The 20,003-nt window shown below is 47.8% G+C and overlaps 1 long non-coding RNA gene across 1 annotated transcript in view; it reads left to right on the top strand.

The window, feature by feature from the left end:
- The window catches only part of LOC135822423 (uncharacterized), a 66,839-nt gene that overhangs the window by 19,977 nt on the left and 26,859 nt on the right, over positions 1 to 20,003 (top strand). The gene's annotated exons all lie outside the window — the stretch shown is intronic.

Below are 20,003 nucleotides of genomic sequence, written 5' to 3'. Positions count from 1 at the left end.
TAATGACCGTATGCAATAACTTTCGCAAGCTACACGACAAGGACTCGCTGCAGAATAACATAATGATATTCACACCATATGCCATTGTGGTGCACCGTGATACCAATGACAGTATATTTATCGGTGATCAATTGCCTACTGGGTCGCTCCGTTGCCGAGAACGTCAACTTTACGGACTGTGGAATGACCCGCGACACCGCCAACCACCCCTGACACAAAGCCAAATGCTGAAAGAGCTGACTGATACGGTACCTAGCGGATAATGCTCATCTTCAACAAAACCAGGCCATAAAACAGTGCTATGATAAACTACCTCCAGTCACCGGAAACAAATACAGTGCATTACGCATATGGATAGAGATCGCACTAGTACATGTCATGTATAATTGTATACCAATCTTAGAGAAACAAAACAAGTTATCGGGTCTATACCATCCGAGTTGGCAGCTATATGTATTGGATTCTCCTGGTGTGCAGAATGATGCTGGCGGCGTGGTTCATATCCACTGTTGGCTTGCTGTCGGCAGTACCTTCACTATCTCACGTCTAAGGCAGTCTGCATGACTTGGATCAGAACGCCATAGTTATCCGCACGAGAATGGTAATAAATTCAGATCACTAAGGCCTTCTTCATTGCAGTTGGCGCAATACGTTCACGGGATCGCGTCTCCGACCTCCAAATTGTAATTATAGCTGGCTAGTCTGTTGTTTATTGGCAGACAAGAATTGCGATGCTTCTTCAAAAGAGGCAGTTTAGCGATGTCTGTCCATGACATATTCCGCATTGCTGTGTGTGGAAGGAAAGGTGCAACAATATTAGATTGCTGCTGGCCATAGACATCAAACTGCAACATCTGGGCTTCAGCTGTCACAGGTCCATTGACAGAGAGACTGCCGCATATTGCACATACTGCAAACTATTGACTTCATGCCATCGCCTCATGGATCAGAAGTCACCACACTGAAAGAAGAACAGCAGAGGAAAACAGAACTGATGCAGTTAATCGATGCAGTTAACCCTTTACTGTCCGATTAAAATGTATACAAGCCCACGCAACCACAAAATCTGAAACTAAAATTAGACGTAACTTTGCAAATAATCGACGTGGAGACAACAATTTTATAATAGCAATAAAAAGAACAAATTCTGCAGTCATCGCCACACTACAACGAAGTCATGTAAGTTTACCAGAATTAATTTTCTTGTCACATTCATCAGTGGAAAGTCGTGACTGAAGAGTAATGTGTCACTAGAGCGCGCAATGTCGTCTTTGAGGAATACTCTTTCTATTGCTAATGAGTGATAAGCACGGGCTTTGTGCACCCGATTCTGGATGGAAGTAGGGCACACTCCATTTTCCTTACAGCGCTTCAAAAAGATAATATTATGTGAAATGTTTCTAGCCAAGTAGCGTTTGCGCAGAGCATCATTCAGGGTTTCAACCTGACTCCTAGAGTATCTCCGTTTAAAATATGCAAATAATCGACGTGGAGACAACAATTTTATAATAGCAATAAAAAGAACAAATTCTGCAGTCATCGCCACACTACAACGAAGTCATGTAAGTTTACCAGAATTAATTTTCTTGTCACATTCATCAGTGGAAAGTCGTGACTGAAGAGTAATGTGTCACTAGAGCGCGCAATGTCGTCTTTGAGGAATACTCTTTCTATTGCTAATGAGTGATAAGCACGGGCTTTGTGCACCCGATTCTGGATGGAAGTAGGGCACACTCCATTTTCCTTACAGCGCTTCAACTACTTGGCTAGAAACATTTCACATAATATTATCTTTTTGAAGCGCTGTAAGGAAAATGGAGTGTGCCCTACTTCCATCCAGAATCGGGTGCACAAAGCCCGTGCTTATCACTCATTAGCAATAGAAAGAGTATTCCTCAAAGACGACATTGCGCGCTCTAGTGACACATTACTCTTCAGTCACGACTTTCCACTGATGAATGTGACAAGAAAATTAATTCTGGTAAACTTACATGACTTCGTTGTAGTGTGGCGATGACTGCAGAATTTGTTCTTTTTATTGCTATTATAAAATTGTTGTCTCCACGTCGATTATTTGCATATTTTAAACGGAGATACTCTAGGAGTCAGGTTGAAACCCTGAATGATGCTCTGCGCAAACGCTACTTGGCTAGAAACATTTCACATAATATTATCTTTTTGAAGCGCTGTAAGGAAAATGGAGTGTGCCCTACTTCCATCCAGAATCGGGTGCACAAAGCCCGTGCTTATCACTCATTAGCAATAGAAAGAGTATTCCTCAAAGACGACATTGCGCGCTCTAGTGACACATTACTCTTCAGTCACGACTTTCCACTGATGAATGTGACAAGAAAATTAATTCTGGTAAACTTACATGACTTCGTTGTAGTGTGGCGATGACTGCAGAATTTGTTCTTTTTATTGCTATTATAAGACGTAACTTTGGTTTGAATTGAACGATTTCCACGATCTTGGGCATCCTGGAAAGGTCTTGACGAGACGAACGCAATGAGCCCACACTCGGCGCCACAGGATGCACTGGTCCAGCGCTGCAAGCCAGGGAACGCGCAAAAGCGCTGAGCTCACGCTCGAGATCGATCTCAATCCACAATGTCACCCCTGTTGCTCGTATCGAGCTCAAATATTTTCGTAGAGACTCCCGGGAACCTACTTTTGAATTTGAATCGGTGTAGCCTTGCCAACAGGTGACGTAAACAGGGAAAATCCCAGCTGTCTACATGCGCGTCGCGCTCTGAACGCACATTTCCCGGGACCAGAATTACGAGTGCGATAACTCAGCAACCGCTCTTCGTTTCGCTTCGGGAATTGTTCGAGGCGACAGCTGAGGGTTTTCTCTTCGACCTACATATTTCGATCTCTCCAAAAGACCTAGATTTGAGCACGTTACGATAATTTCAAAATGCCTACCCCATCGATCCCATTGGATCGATGCTTGTATGTACGGACAGTAAAGGGTTAATTGGCAGCAACAAATTTACTCCTTCATTTCATTCGACGAATTTGAGTCGTGTAATGCAAGAAAAAAGTCAGAGAGCAGGATCTAGGAGAGGGCATGCACCAGTGCTGTTGTGCCTAGAATAATTAGATGCTCAGAATTTCACCCCAATAATGCACATAATACTGACATATTTACACTATGCAACCTAGTAGTCAACAAATTCAGAAAAAATCTAGTACTTCAGCTGGTGAAATATCCCACCTCTATCCCCTAAGCTCAAATGTCCCTTTAAAATTGATAAAGGATTGGTGTTTGAAAAGTAACACAACAGGTCATGACGATTTAGAGCATGCTCAATTGTCTCTTCTCATAAAATCACAATATTGCCTGTGCGTGGTTTATTTCGGGTGCAATTGTGGGGCACATAGGTATCACTCTAATTTCTCGTGCATTCGAAAGATAAAGCTTTGGTCTATCACCCCATAAAGCGGCTTTAGTGTCCGCGATGGGTAAATGCCTTACCTGGTGTGAAATTGGTGACCATATTCCTCGTTTCAGCAATTACAAAAATGAGACATTCGTCCTTGGTGGCTGCTCACGAACTGCAAGCTCCAAAATAATTTTCCAGGGTACGGCCATAGGTGTCTACATCACTCCGAGCCATCTCTCCAGTGTAGGAAAGGTCTCCTGACGAGACTAGAAGGGCTCTAAGCAGCAAATTTCATTGAAATATTCACCATTCGGAGATAGGCGAAATCAACAGAAAACAAGCCCGCAGGTGCGGCGCCTTGGAGGCTACGATTCCCGCGAGAAAATGAAAATCGGTCTCTCAAGGGCCTTGGCGCACGGACTGGATTGCTTGACGTGAAAGGTAGCGAGTCGAGTCGTACGCGCACGCGCACGCGGACGTGTCGGACACGTGAAACGAAAAGATTTTTTTGGCGGGTAGTCGGCAAAAATTAAGTGACGGGCACTCTGACACTGACAGACAGTAACAAGCAGGGAGTCGTAAAAGCCCGGGAGAGGACACGGGATGCGCGCACGCGGACGATGTTTGCCTCGGCCAGAAAGTGAAGCACGCTAGGCCGGCGCGGCCGGATCTGCTCGATCCACGGCGCTGTGCTCGTCTTCAGGGCAGGGAGTCCTAAAATACCAATATTTTACAACTCGTTGTTGACACCATTATCCGAAACTGGTGGCGAAGGAAGGATAAACATGATTGTATGTCTGTCAGACTCAGTACACATGGTACAGGGGTGGGGAGTTGAGTGTGTGTGTGTGTGTGTGGGGGGGGGGGGGGGGGGAGGCGTGTGTATGTGCACATGCGCTTGTACTTTTGTGTGTGTTTGTTTGTGTGTGTGCGCGCGCACGTGCGTGTGCATTTTTGTGCACAATTCCGTTATGAAGTACAAATGATAGGTTTACCTTTTGTACACTCGCCAAGACTTCCGTTTCCTAAACGGCTCAAGTCACCGCGTACTCAGTATACGAGTAGAAAAGTGTTGAAATTATCAAGATTTATAAATAACGACCTGCAACCATGTACAATGTAGATAGATAGGGAACACACATTGATTGTTTTTAAAAGAATCCAGGCATTATCATGAATCATGGAACGAGTGCGTAATAATGCTCTATGTTGCGTTTTGACGATGCTGAAGGAAGGGAGCCGTTGCGATTCACTCACAACACACGCACAGAAGTCCACTCGACTGCAATTTCAGTGCAATTTCTGACACAAATTCATAAATCCACGAGTACGCCGAGGAAGCTCAGCGAATCTCCACAAGAACTTTCGCCCATCACCTGCAATGGAATATGGGCTGTATGATACGACCAGCGGCTAACACGGGAAGTGGCGTCATTTTCCACAAATCTCGTTTCATTCACAACCATTCGACTGCAATTCAGTGCAATTTCTGCCGCAAATTCAACTCCACGAGTACGAGGAAGCTCAGCGGATCTCAACACGAACGTTCGCCCATCACCTGCAATGGAATATGGGCTGTATGATACGACCAGCGGCTAACACGGCAAGTGGCGTCATTTTCCACAAATCTCGTTTCATTCACAACCATTTGACTGCAATTCAGTGCAATTTCTGCCACAAATTCAACTCCACGAGTACGAGGAAGCTCAGCGGATCTCAACACGAACGTTCGCCCATCGCCTGCAATGGAATATGAGCTGTATGATACGACCAGCGGCTAACACGGGAAGTGGCGTCATTATCCACAAATCTCATTTCGTTCACCCCAACTCAAATAAAAGTGAAGTACAATTAGGGATTTATCTTGCATTTCCATCGCCTCAGAATAAATTAACTTCGATAAACTGAGAGAGAATGAGTGAGGCAGCTGGAAGAATTGAAGATGAAAATAGAGATCAGAAGACCCGACGGAGCAATCGTCTCCGTGCTCTAAGAGAAATCGGAGAATGTCCCAATTAGTATTTCAAGAAGACATCACAATTTTCGAAAATAATAATTTCCTTGCCTCGCAACACCGTTCCCTGGCAGCGTTCCCCGGCAGCGTGAGGCAAAGATGTTTTCTGGGAATGTGTGCCGTGTCCTCTCCCGGGCTTTTACGACTCCCTGGTAACAAGTAACCACGGGATATGGATCGCTTCTCTTCGCTTCTACTGCCCGTTGTCACTTGACTACGGGCAGGAACGGAATCCACTGCGTTCATTGGCTCACGAACTTGGCGCGTGTTTCGTACAAGGACAACGTCAACGGACAGAGCAAGTAACTACTACTAGTACTAAGCTTACTTACTTCCTAGTATGTACCTGTACATAATCATGATAATCCTTGGTCTTCCATTTCCAAGCTTGTTCTTTATAATCCTGGGCATGAGTCGCCGTGATGAGAAGTACAGTGTCCAGGCGCCCGCAGAGCAGTATCAGTGAGCCGCGAGAAAGCTCAAACGAAGTAAGAGCCGGCAATGAGCAATCAACAGAATTCAATAGTAGAGTATCTGGTCGTGCCGTTATCTACGGCGCTTATTCCCATCCTTCTCAAAGAACTCGGGAAAGTGGGCTGGAGCGAGCGAGAACAGAAAACACTATTAGACACCGACATTCGTGAGCAAATCAAGTCCATTTCCAGTGCGAACGAGCAGTGTGGAAAACTACAGGCTGTAGCCGAAGATTTGTCGGAACGAGCCACCCGCATATCGTGCACTGCTGAGGTTCATGGACAGGAATTGTTGAAGGAGATATTCAGCCTCACTCTCGATAAACTTAGAGAACTCGTCAACGATTTGCCGACGAGTGGAAGGCAGTCGCTTGAAAGCGACCACCGCCACCCGCTTCTGATGTACTGCAGACGCATCAAGGATTGCTTGGACGACGTCCAAAAAGCTCTAACCAAGTCGAAGAAGGCCAACAGAGAAGCAAAGAAGGTCTTGGGAGAGCGGGTGGTCATACAGGAAAAGGTCCACGTGGAAATCGAGCTAGACAGGAACAAGGCTGCTGATGCGGAATATGTAGAATGGAGGTGGGTCGCAGGTCTGGGACTAGTAGCTCTTTTTGCTGGGGTAGCATTCATGGCTTCACCGGCCACACTCCCTGTTGTCGTGACGGCACTGACAAGCGCAGGGCAAACTCTGAACATCAGCCTGGCAACCACGCAATTCATCGCAGGTCTGGTGTCTGGCACATCGGCTTTGGGAGCTATGTGGGAAGGCTCGTACGCGTACGACTACAGATGCACTAAACAGGGGTGCGATGAACGTCTGAAAGAAGTCGAACTTAAGCAGCAGCAGCACGGAGAAGATCTCCGAAAAGGCTTAGTCGGATGCAACCTTTCTTCACTGGAAAGGTTCGTGATTAAGATGAAGTGCAAACTGAAGGTATTGAAGAGGAGTGTGGAAAACGATGACTATGACATCAGCCATGTGATGGAGAAGCTGGAGAGTTTCATGGCGGTTGCTGACTCCTACCGCACCACTGAGTGATGCAGATGTCGGACAAGTGCGGTCATCGACCCGGCTGAGTATCAGAGATACTTATCAATCCTGGAACCTTGACTGGATCCTACCACGACCTACTGAAGCTGCTGCTGCTGCTGCTGCATTGGCATTTGCATTCAGTTTTATGACGTTGAAGCTGTGTGCTGTGCTCCGCAATGTAGGGCCGTTGGATTTGTGCTAGCGTAAGTGTGGCGCCTATGGATGCATTTCGCAATCTGGATGAAAATGTATGAATGCATTATCATGACTATTCATGCATATTATTCATGCCGAAATGCAGTAATAATGCATGCAGTAATAATGCATGCCAGTGTAATACAGATCATATGCATGTACTGGAGCCCAAGTCGTGTACATGTACAAGTACATTATTGTACATGATTGTACTGATATAGTTAGTGTGTGCGGAGTACTAGGCATACATGTACATGCAGTTTGCACTGCCTGTCTCTTTTAAAACGAGTTTTTTGTCAAAATTGGCACGAACTCTTTGCTCTCTGCATCTTACTTCTCCACTTGCTATTCAATTAGTTCTATATGCATATGTATATCCGCTAGCAACCAATTGAAACGGAAACACTCCGTTTTGATGATCAATTGCATGATTTATGCTTGAAATTCTCTGCTGCTTATTCGCAGTCTGCATGGTATTGTACTAACAGTTTGCTCTTTACTTACATGTAGTCTGCCGCTAGGGTTTATCGGGTGTTAGCGGCCGTCGTGAGTTCCCTTCGGGAACGGATACGATAATTTACTTTACTTTTTAGTGCATCGCTGGCCACAAGTGAGCGTCCCTGGTTCGAATCCTAGTGGTGACAGTCAATTTTTTCTTCAGACTTTTTCCGTTTGTGTCTTTCCCTCAAACCAGTGAATATTATTATTATTATTATTATTATTATTATTATTATTATTATTAAGTTGATTGTTCCCACTAGGAACACACGCTTCTTGCCGAACTTGACACTTGAAGCGTGTGTTCCTAGTTGGAACAATCAACTTCATGACCATTACCGCCGAAGTCGCAACTTCTAAGTTCGTATTATTATTATTATTATTATTATTAAAAAGCTTACGTGGAGATAAAAATGTAATCAACGCAATAAATAGAGTAAGCTGCGCACTCCGTACAAACACCATTGGCAAAACTTGTTTTCATGTAAATAACTAAGCTTGTTCCTAAACGTTTTCGTCGCCATCTCATCAGAGGATTACTGGCAAATCAAAACTAGCTCTAAACTCAATATACACTGTATATACGCACAATGCAAGTAATAATTTAGACCCTAACTAGCGCGAGAAAATGAGAGCTGAAAGAAACATTACATCAATCAACGATATCAGGTGACAACAGAAAACGTTTAGGAACAAGCTTAGTTATTTACATGAAAGCAAGTTTTGCCAATGGTGTTTGTACTGAGTGCGCAGCTTACTCTATTTATTGCGTTGATTATTATTATTGACTGATTTGAGGGAATATATTATTATTATTATTATTTGAAACTCGGATGTTGAGCCATAAATAAATGTAAAAGAGAAAAGGACATATGGATACGAGTTAAGAGTAACTCTCCATCACTGTAACATGATACTATATACAGTCAGAAAGTGCAATAACTAGGCACAAAACTGACAGACATTCGACATTCTTTGTTCCGTTGGGACTGTAGCTTTTGCTCGTTTTCGTTGCGCTTGCCTTCCCCTCTTTGGTCTTTCCATAACCTTGAACCTTCCAAGTTGGAAGGCTGTCGGTTAGCGCTACGGAGATGTGTTGAAGTTAGGTGTCAGGACGTCGAATGTCTCAGTACTCTGTCAGTTTTGTGCCTAGTTATTGCACTTTCTGACTGTATATAGTATCATGTTACAGTGATGGAGAGTTACTCTTAACTCGTATCCATATGTCCTTTTCTCTTTTACATTATTATTATTATTATTATTATTATTATTATTATTATTATTGTCGTGAGTCAGTCAATGCATTCCCAACTCATCACAACAACGCGCTCTTCAACCGAACCATACAGACACCAGCAAGGACACTTCCGTTGAGAGATAATGTTGCTCCACGCCTCTAGACAGCTGTTTCGCTCCCTGTCGGAGCTCATCAGTAGAGGATGATAATGATGATAATGGAGGAATGATCATTCTTATACACCAGAAATGGCGCAAGTGCGCGCTTTCCACATATATCAATGGCATATGCAAGCTGCTAAAATGGTAAAGTGTGAGAACAGCGAAAAATAATCATGGTACGCGCTCATTGGTGGAGAAACACACCACACAGGCGACGAAAATCTTACTCGGAATACTGATGCCAATGGAAAGTACATGTACATGTATGTTGTTTATTATTATGATGTTGCAATGTCCATGTATGCAGGCGAGGCGAGACTCACCGCCGAGATCCCCCAACGCGACAGGCTCGGTTGCCGTTCAGGATTCACACCGACCTGTCCGCCCGTCAACAGGATCGACAGCGGGAGGCCCCACTGATGCCGAGGACGATGTCGATGCACACCAGGAAACTTGTAGTCGTGAGTGTGATACTAACGGGTCTAGTAGTAGCAACCACTGACAAACGAGAGGCCAGCTGGGGCATTCACTCCAGTCAGGGATGCTTGGTCGACGCTTCGTATCAGCAGCTCATACATGGACATTGCAACATCATAATAATAAACAACATACATGTACTTTCCATTGGCATCAGTATTCCGAGTAAGATTTTCGTCGCCTGTGTGGTGTGTTTCTCCACCAATGAGCGCGTACCATGATTATTTTTCGCTGTTCTCACACTTTACCATTTTAGCAGCTTGCATATGCCATTGATATATGTGGAAAGCGCGCACTTGCGCCATTTCTGGTTTATAAGAATGATCATTCCTCCATTATCATCATTATCATCCTCTACTGATGAGCTCCCACAGGGAGCGAAACAGCTGTCTAGAGGCGTGGAGCAACATTATCTCTCAACGGAAGTGTCCTTGCTGGTGTCTGTATGGTTCGGCTGAAGAGCGCGTTGTTGTGATGAGTTGGGAATGCAATGAAAATATGGCCGAAAGCTCTGTCGCAATATTTAGTTGTGAGTCAGTCAAGTGTCAAGTAACGTCGGCGGAATAGCGCGAGCTCCGGTGTGGGGAGCAAACCCTTTCTTCTTCTTCTTCTTCTTCTTATTATTATTATTATTATTTTTCAAACTGAAGATTATTATTATTATTATTATTATTATTATTTTAACTGGTTTGAGGCAAAGAGACAAACGGGGAAATTATTATTATTTTACAAGAAGTCGGAAGCGGATAATACTTTAATAACGAAGGTACGTGTTGGGTCGTAAGTATCCACGCAAACACACATCCAGTCAAAATAAGGCACTTGTCAAAGTATCCGAACGTTTTCGGTCCCTTCTCATCAACGATTATACAGGGAATTGCTCAAGTTGGAAAGACTAAAACTTATATAGCGTAAAGATATGAGATAACAACACTCGTGACAAGGTGGAAAATTATCAAGTTCAGCACGACACAAAACTCGAAGGAAATAAGAATAGTGACAAGAACATAGTGAGCAAATTAAGTTACATTGTTAACACCTCGACGAAGAGTAACACCAAACAATTAGCTCCTGAACTTTGCGTACAGAAAGAAAATGTGTTGTCGCTACAATTGTTTGGTGTTACTCCTCGTCGAGGTGTTAACAATGTAACTTAATTTGCTCACTATGTTCTTGTCACTATTCTTATTTCCTTCGAGTTTTGTGTCGTGCTGAACTTGATAATTTTCCACCTTGTCACGAGTGTTGTTATCTCATATCTTTACGCTATATAAGTTTTAGTCTTTCCAACTTGAGCCATTCCCTGTATAATCGTTGATGAGAAGGGACCGAAAACGTTCGGATACTTTGACAAGTGCCTTATTTTGACTGGATGTGTGTTTGCGTGGATACTTACGACCCAACACGTACCTTCGTTATTATTATTATTATTATTATTATTATTATTATTATGGTTTTGAGGGAAAGAGACAAACGGGAAAAGTCTGAAGAAAAAATTGACTGTCACCACCAGGGGGGATTATTATTATTATTATTATTACACAAGAGAGAGTTTGGAAGCTTTGTCACAACTCCGAGTTTCACGTATCTCTACGATCATTATTATTATTATGTTTTATTCCCGTAGCTATGCAGAAGACGTTACTTCAGTAACGTCTGGCGCTAGCCAAGGTCCACACAGCTTTAATTATTTTGGTATTTGTGTGTGTGTGTGTGTTTGTTTGTTTGTTTGTTTGTGTCACGCCTGGCGCTATCCCGTATCTGACGGCAAAAAAATCATAGGGATGTTATAAATTTTTCAATTCTCCTATTTTTTCAGGCATGTCCTGGGATTCGAACCCTCACCTACGTACATGTAGCTACATGCATTCCCCCATACACTTCGCATTCATACCCATTCTTCCAAGTTGCTTCACGTTATGATCTTGCGTTTGAAAGCCCTATTTGAATATTGCGGGCAGCTGTATGCAGCTGTGTTTGATGGTACGGTACGGCAGACGGTGTCGTATTACCCTTGATCGTACCTGTCCCGTACCTATCCCTACCGTACCGTACCATCAAAGACGGCTGGCCACAATGCATACTGTAGAATCCCGCGGATAAGCCCACCCGCGTATAAGCCCATGCCCGCGCATAAGCCCAGGGAAAGTTCGAACATCACAAGGCTTCGTCGTACAAGCCCATGACCATGTGTTAGATTTGTATGCGCATCAGTGCACTCGCTATACATGATTGTCTGATGTATTGTTGTAGTTCAGACCAGCCATGGTCTTGGGACGTGCTTTGAAGCCCATCATGTTGATCGTCTCACTGTTCTTTCCAGATCGCACCTCTCGGTTTGGGGATGTGCATTGAAGCACCCCATACTAACGGTCTATACTGTCCTCTCTTGGTCACCACTCTCCCTATTACCTATATTGTAATTACCATTCATGTATTGCGCTTCAGATTTTCTTCCGTTTTTGTCTCTTGGTGCGTTACCGGCATGGCGATACTGAGACCTAATGGTCAGTGGAGTGCCTGTAGCCTCACCAGCACTGCTACTATCTGTGACTGTGGCGACCACCATTCAATGTCTCGTCCTCCCCTAACCGTACCCCAACTCTCTCTCTCTCTCTCTCTCTCTCTCTCAGCTCTCTTTTTATCTGTCTTTTCTTACTCTTTTTTCTTTGTCAGCTTTCCTGGTGGTTATGTGCTTTTTCAAGTAAATAAAAAAAAAAAAAAAAAAGTTCTTTGTGCATGTTCTTTGTCTACTATGATTGATTGCATGGTCAGCTACCCCAGCGTGGGAACGCAGTCATCCGTGATGTTTCATGATTGTACTATGCATGAAGTACTAGTACGCATGCGTGTTACGCTTCTCGTTGTTCTTCCTTCATTTGTGTTTTGCCCTTTTTAGTTGTGTGTTGGAGTCTCCTGTGAGAGATTAGTTTTGATCAGTGCACTTGTTATTGGTTCAGCTTGGCATGTTTTGGTCCTTTTCCATGATAATACATAATAAACGAATTAGCAGTTGCCTTAGTGTTTTGAAGGTAACATTTTAGTGGTCCTTCGAGCCGGATCATGGATAGGCCGAAGCGTGCAAAACAAGGGAAGCCGGCGGAGAAGTATGGTTTGTGGGTGGAAACAGCCAGTAGTGTTTCGGAGATCACCGCGACCAGTCGCCGGTCCGCTGGGAGTGCTCAGGCACAAGCTGAAGTGGACAAGCTGAAGGCTGAGCTTCAGGCAGCGGAGGATGTGGCTCAGTTGGAGCGAGACGCAGAGGCGAAGGAACTTGCCCGGCAGAGAGAGCTTGTGGATAAGCGTCTGGCTGTGGAGAAGGCTGAAGCCGTGTTGGTGGAGATCACGGCATCGTCTCAGCCCAGGAGCCGTGGCAGTAGTGTAGTGGGTTCCAAAGCGAACAGTGTGACGGGAGCGACCAATGTTGCAGCAGAACACCCAAAGCGAAAGGTGCTGACGGTGGAGGCTCTTGCTGCCTTGGAGAAGCGCAATCCGCCTGTTCGGAAGTTTGCAACCCTAAGCGAGTGCATGGACGAGTTGGACATTGAGCAGCGCAGCTACAGGAGTCTGGGAAGGAAGCCCTTGAATCCAATGCGACCGATCCGACCGCTTCAATCGAGTCCAGTGGAAGTCGTAGCCTTGGACCAGAACTCTGACGACTCTGACGACTATGAGTATGATGAGCAGAGTAGCGCAGGTGAGCTGAGCCATGACGGCAGTTCAGCAGTTTCAACTGCGGTCCAGCTCGCAGGCACAGGAGTGGGCACAGTTGCCAGCTCAACCATTCATCCTGCCAGTGGAGGTGCGAACAGACTTCCCCCAAGACTGACACCTATCCGAACTGTAGCAAGTGGTGTGCATCCAAGCATAGCAAATGCAGCATCCAGTATGAGACCTCAGCCTGTTGTCACAGGTCCTGTGAGCAGTGCTCTATGGAAAGCTCCAGTGGCAGTGCCCACTCAGCCAAAGCAACCAGTCTTAACTGCTGGACCTATCACAGTCCAGTCAAGTCTTGCTGCAGTTCCTGCTGCTGTTCAGCAGCCCAAGCAGCCTACAGCTTCGAAGCCCAGGGTGCCTGCGGCAGGTCAGACACTGTTGGCTAGTGCTCCAGCATTCCAGCCAATGGGAACGCGGAGCAAGGTTCGTCTAGCACCACCTCCACCAGAGTATCTTGGTGCACCACCTGCTGAAGGCCAGTCTACACACCCCGGCCCGGAGGTGCATTCAGCACAGTCGTACGCGATTCCGTATGTGGAGCCACCAGCAATCAGAAGCCCTTGGTCTCGCCACCACCTAAAGCCACTGGAACTGCCAAAGTTCAGTGGGAAGGACAAGGACTTCGGCCGATGGCGGCAGCGTTTCAAACAGCTCGTGGAAGAGGACACGTACATGTCGGACGACCACAAGTTTGCCCGTCTGCGGGAAGCCTTGGCAGGCGGCGAAGCGGAAGATCTCGTTGCCGACATCGTCCACGGCCCAGGCGCTTACAAGTCCGCACTGCAAGAGCTTGACGCATGGTACGGGGGCCCAGTCCGAGATATCGTGCGCTATGAGAGAGAGCTGCTAGCCGTTCCCCGCATTGTCAGTGAGCGGGACCTAGATCAGCTGAAGTCGTTCGCGCTCAGGCTGCGGAACACCCTCATCAACTTGAACACCGCTGGACTAACACCAGGCAGAGAACTCTACCTCAGTGTAACCCAGAAGGTGCCAAAGCCTGTCCTGATCCGCTTTTTGGAGCGACACGATGACTCGCTATGCGACATTCATGGGTTCGCAGACTTCCTGTTAAAGCGTGTCATGTGCCTCAAGCAGGTAGAAGAGCGTGCTGCCAATCCCGAGCCTCCCCAGTGGTGCACCGAGAAGCGCCAACAAGGCCCAGGAAAGCCATTCCACAAGCGTACTGAGCGCACACTTGTTGCCACCGAGTCGTCGACCGTCAGCTGCATGTCCTGCCGCGGAGGGCATCAGCTGGCATCTTGCCCACAATTCAAGCAGCTCTCCCTGCACGAACGGTGGGAGTTTGTGAAGCCGTTGACCATTTGCATCTGCTGTTTCAAGCCCGGCCACAAAGGCAAAGACTGCCGACAACCGAGGTGCCGGTTCTGTAACAAGCCGCACCATGAGCTTCTTCACTACCAGAAGTCAATCGCCAAGCAACCAGTGCAGTCTGCAAAAAGAGCACCATGTGCCAACACAGCCCAAGGCAGAGTTGAGAAGGCGCAGAGTGCCTGCAGCGTGACCGCCACGAGTTCTTCGTCACGTGACCAGACCACTGCATTCATGACAGTGGCAGCCACCGTCAACGGGCCAAACGGGCCATCCCAGGCAACGGTGTTCCTCGACAGCGGATCGTCGTGCAGCTTCATCAGCGCAGACCTCGTTGAACGTCTGGCGCTGCCTGTGAAGTTCGGATCCCTCGAGACTTCTGTCCTCGGCGGCGAGAAGCTGTGCCCTATCAACCAATACGCAACGGTTGAGCTGAGTCATTCTGATGGATCAGGAACCAGTGAGTTCTCGGCTTGGGTCTTGCCGAAGATCATGAACCCCATCACTACCATCAACTGGACAGAGCAACAAGGATGTTGGCCGCACCTCACTGACGTGCCACTCCCCAAAGTGCCCGAAGCAGCTCCCGTAGGCCTGCTGGTCGGCCTCGATGCGCCCTGGCTCCACACGTCTCTGGAAGAGAGGTTTGTCAACGAGGGAGGTCCCATTGCAAGGAAGACACTCCTTGGCTGGGTAGTGTTTGGTTCTGTGTCTGCCCACACCGCCGGCGAGTTTGACGATCGTTCGCTAGTGGCAACCTCTGATGATCCGCTCACAGAAGTTGTCAGCAAGTTCTGGCAATTGGAGAGTGTCGGCATGGAGACCACCAGCTCCGACTACCTAACCCCTGACGAGCGTGCAGCAGACGACATGACGAAGCGGAGCCTTCACCACAATGGCACCAGATTCGTCGTCGGGATCCCGTGGCGGAGTGGTGCAGATCAGCCGGAGTTACGTCAAGACTCGCGGCAGTGCGCTGAGCAACGGCTCAAGTCCCTACATCGCATCCTTGAGCGGAAACCCGAGGTTCGTCTGCAGTACGCTGAGGTGCTCAAGAAGTACCTGGAGCGTGGGTACATTCGATCAGTCCTGCCCACAGAGGTGGAAGATGCCGGAACCGACCAATGGTTTCTCCCGCATTTCCCCGTCATCCGCAACGACAAGTCAACGACAAAGGTCCGAATCGTATTCGACGGTTCTGCGAAGGTCATGGGTGACAGCATCAACGACCGCATGCACGCTGGACAAAAGCTGCAGAGTGACCTGGTCAAGGTCCTGCTGCGCTTCTGCCATCACCCTATCGCCCTTACTGCCGACATCTCGGAGATGTTTCTCCAAGTTGAGCTCCGTGACAATGACCGGAAGTACCACCGGTTCGTCTGGAGTGAGTCTCCTCACCACCCACTCGTATTCTTCGAGTTCTGCCGCGTTGTCTTCGGCATGAGAGCGTCCCCGTACTTGGCAGGCCGAGCGCTACAAGCAACGGCGGAGACCTTTGCAGATACTGCCGGTCCCGAGGCGATCAACGCCGTTCGAGACAACTTCTACGTTGACGACCTGTTGATGTCGACAGCTACTGAAGCATCAGCTATAGTTGCCCGAGAGGATCTCCAGGAAATCACCACACGCGGTGGATTCCACCTACGGAAGTGGCTCAGCAATTCACCGGCTGTGCTTAAGTCCATCCCTGTGGCAGACCAAGCCAGCACAAGCAGCGTGATGATCACCAACCGTGAGGAACCATCCACTCTTCACAAGACCCTCGGTGTGGCTTGGAATCCAGTGGACGACCACTTCACCTTCGTGCACCCGGAGCCAGACGCTGTACGATTCACACCGCGTGGCGTTTTGAGTCAGATGTGCCGGCTGTTCGATCCGAGAGGGCAACTATGCCCGTTCACGATCCGTAGCCGTGTCCTGTTCCAAGCCTCCTGTATCCGAGGCACTCGCTGGGACGATCCCCTGGACCACGACCAAGCCGAGGATTGGCGGAAGTGGTTTGCCGAAGTTCCCGACCTGGCGTCGATCCAAGCCAGTCGTTGCTTCACTGACGCTGAACCCGGTGAGCTGTCGCTCCACACATTCGCCGATGCCTCAGCGGTAGCGTACGCAGCTGCCACATACGTGCGACATGAACGTCCAGACGGAACCGCCAAGGTAACCCTTGCCCTCGCTAAGGCCAGGCCAGCTCCAATCAGACGCAAGACCATCCCGATGTTGGAGCTGCAGGGAGCAGTTCTTGGTGCGCGCTTGGGTCAGACTGTTGCTGAAGTTCTCAACATCCCACACCCCAAACAGTACTTTTGGACGGATTCAATGAACGTCCTGTACTGGATCAAGTCTCCAAGTAGGAAGTTCAAGGTGGATGTGGGCAACCGTGTCTCTGAGATTCAAGACATCACCAACCCTGGCAACTGGCGACACGTGCGTACCAAGGACAACCCCGCTGACATGCCCAGTCGTGGAATCAGCGCAACACAGCTCGCCACAGACGAAAAATGGTGGAGTGGACCGGCCTTCCTGTCCGAGTCGCCTACTACGTGGCCGTCGAAGCAAATCATCCCTCCGGCGGAGCTTCCAGGGCAATTGAAACATGGAGTTGCCATGGCAGCCATTGGCAGATCGCAGTCCTGTCGCCTACACCCCGACAACTATTCTTCCTGGCAACGCTTGGTGAGGGTAACATCTTGGTGCCGTCGCTTCATCAATAATGCGAGACGTCACACTGCCCCACCGCCGCCGGGGACATCTCCTGAGAAATCTGTGACCATTCCTGGGAAGCGCGCTATTGATGTCGCAGAGCTCACCGTCCAGGAACTACAGCAGGCGAAGTACCTCTGGATCAGCACTGCACAGAGGGAGGCCTACGAGAGCACGTATGCTGATGTGAAAGCTGGCAAACCACTGTCGGCGTCATCACCATTGCGGAAACTGCAGCCAGCCATGGACAAGACAACTGGTGTCCCAGTGATGAAGGTGCACGGACGGCTTCGTACAGCCCATCATCTGCCAACAGGTGTCCGTTCACCCGTCATCCTGCCAAGAAGCCATCGAGTGACGTGGCTCATCATCGCAGCAGCAGACGCAGACGCTCACCATGCTGCCGGAAGCAACCACCTGCTCTCAAACCTTGCTGGAGAGTACTGGATTGTCAAAGGAAAGGCTGCAGTGAAAGAGCATCGAAATAAATGTGTCCTCTGCCGTAAACGCAACCAGAAGACTGCAACCCCACCCATGGCACCGCTACCGAACTTCCGAACATCACCCCCGCTACAACCGTTCTCGAGAGTCGGAGTTGATTATGCCGGCCCGTTCTTCACGCGACAAGGACGGGGCCGTGCACAGCTGAAGCGATGGGTGTGCATCTTCACGTGCCTCCAGAGCAGGGCGTGCCACATTGAGCTAGTGTACTCCTTGGACACCGACGGCTTCCTCCTGGCCCTCAGCCGGTTCATAAAGAGGCGTGGCGTGCCGCAAGAGATGCTGTCGGACAATGGCTCCAACTTTGTTGCTGCGGATAAAGCTCTGAAGGACGCCGTCCAGTCCCTCGATAGTTCCCGGATTGCTGGAGAGTTGACTGGCCAGAACATCAAGTGGCGTTTCAACCCGCCAAGAGCACCTCATTTCGGTGGGGTGTTCGAGGTCGTCGTGAAGTCAATGAAAAGGGTCCTACAGCATGTGCTGTACAAGGCAGACCTCTCGGATGAGGAGCTGCATACGGCGCTGGTACACGCGGAGGGTCTCATCAACAGTCGACCATTAACTGTCATCTCCTCTGATTCGAATGATCTTCGGCCCCTGACGCCACAGCACTTCCTCGTGGGCCACGCAGACGCCACACTGGCCGCTGAGCTGGGTGTCCAGCCAGCAGACACGGTCCATCCTCGTCGCCGCTGGATGTACGTGCAACGCATCGTCGCGGAGGTCTGGGCACGATGGGTGAAGGAGATCGTACCGAAGCTCAATGTGCAAGTGAAGTGGTTTCAGCAGCAGCGGAACGTCGAAGTTGGTGACATCGTCATGGTCATGGACGACAATGTCCCACGAGCACATTGGCCACTCGCTAGAATTACGGCAACCTACCCTGGTAAGGATGACGTTGTCCGTGTGGTGGGGGTCAACATCCAGGGCAAGGTCTTAAAACGGCCAGTCCATCGACTAGTTCCACTTGAAGTCGAAGGTGCCACTGGTGAATGAGTAAGACGGAGTGTCACAGATAGAATCACTCATGACAATAGCAGCCAATGTAACATCAGTGGTGTCGCATAACTTACAATGCTTATCGATCATCTTTCCTATGTTCTTTTGGTTTGCTATACTGTTGTTTGGGTCTCACTAATATTGCATGATAGCATATTCGTTCGAGAGGGAGGAATGTTAGATTTGTATGCGCATCAGTGCACTCGCTATACATGATTGTCTGATGTATTGTTGTAGTTCTTTGTGCATGTTCTTTGTCTACTATGATTGATTGCATGGTCAGCTACCCCGGCGTGGGAACGCAGTCATCCGTGATGTTTCATGATTGTACTATGCATGAAGTACTAGTACGCATGCGTGTTACGCTTCTCGTTGTTCTTCCTTCATTTGTGTTTTGCCCTTTTTAGTTGTGTGTTGGAGTCTCCTGTGAGAGATTAGTTTTGATCAGTGCACTTGTTATTGGTTCAGCTTGGCATGTTTTGGTCCTTTTCCATGATAATACATAATAAACGAATTAGCAGTTGCCTTAGTGTTTTGAAGGTAACACCATGGGCCTAAATTGTACCATGAGTCCATAAATTATGGACTCATGGTCGTACCATGTACATGTACGTGTAGTTTTTTTTTGTTTTTTTGTTCATTTCAGCACAATCGTCGGTTGTTTTTGTTTGCACAGTGGCTTTCAGCAATGATTATGTACTTCTCACTTCCTTGGTACTTTTCAAAGCACAATGTTGGTGTCAGCGTATAAGCCCATGCCCGCGTATAAGCCCATGTTCTCGTATAAGCCCACCGAAATGTCCTTGTGAAACAGATAAGCCCATGGGCTTATCCGCGGGATTCTACGGTATTCAAATAGGGCTTTCAAATGCAAGATCATAATGTGAAGCAACTTGGAAGAATTAATATGTATGCAAAGTGTATCGGGGAATGCATGCAGGGCGCGATAGTGCGGGTTCGAATCCCAGGTTATGTATTAAAAAATAAGGATTTTTTTAAAGAATTTATAACATCCCTATGCTTTTTTTTGTCTAGGTCATCAAGGCAAAAAAGCATAGCATAGGGCCTAGGGCCCTGAGCTTCCAAGCTCTCTCGTTCAAAGAATCAGTCAGGAAAGTGAACTGCCTGCAAAGAGAAAAAAAAACCGGACCACCAGGACTCTAACCCGGGACCTTGCTTGTCATGAGCAATGCTATAGTCCTGCGGCGGCCCGACGCTGTTTTGCAAGTCCCGTTTCAGTCTCAAGCAGACAACCTGAGTTTTGCATGGGTGGAAAG

This window comes from Sycon ciliatum, chromosome 8 (assembly GCF_964019385.1).
Source record: "Sycon ciliatum chromosome 8, ocSycCili1.1, whole genome shotgun sequence".
In the NCBI taxonomy this organism is placed as follows: domain Eukaryota; kingdom Metazoa; phylum Porifera; class Calcarea; order Leucosolenida; family Sycettidae; genus Sycon; species Sycon ciliatum.
This window is presented reverse-complemented; position numbering and strand designations above follow the sequence as displayed.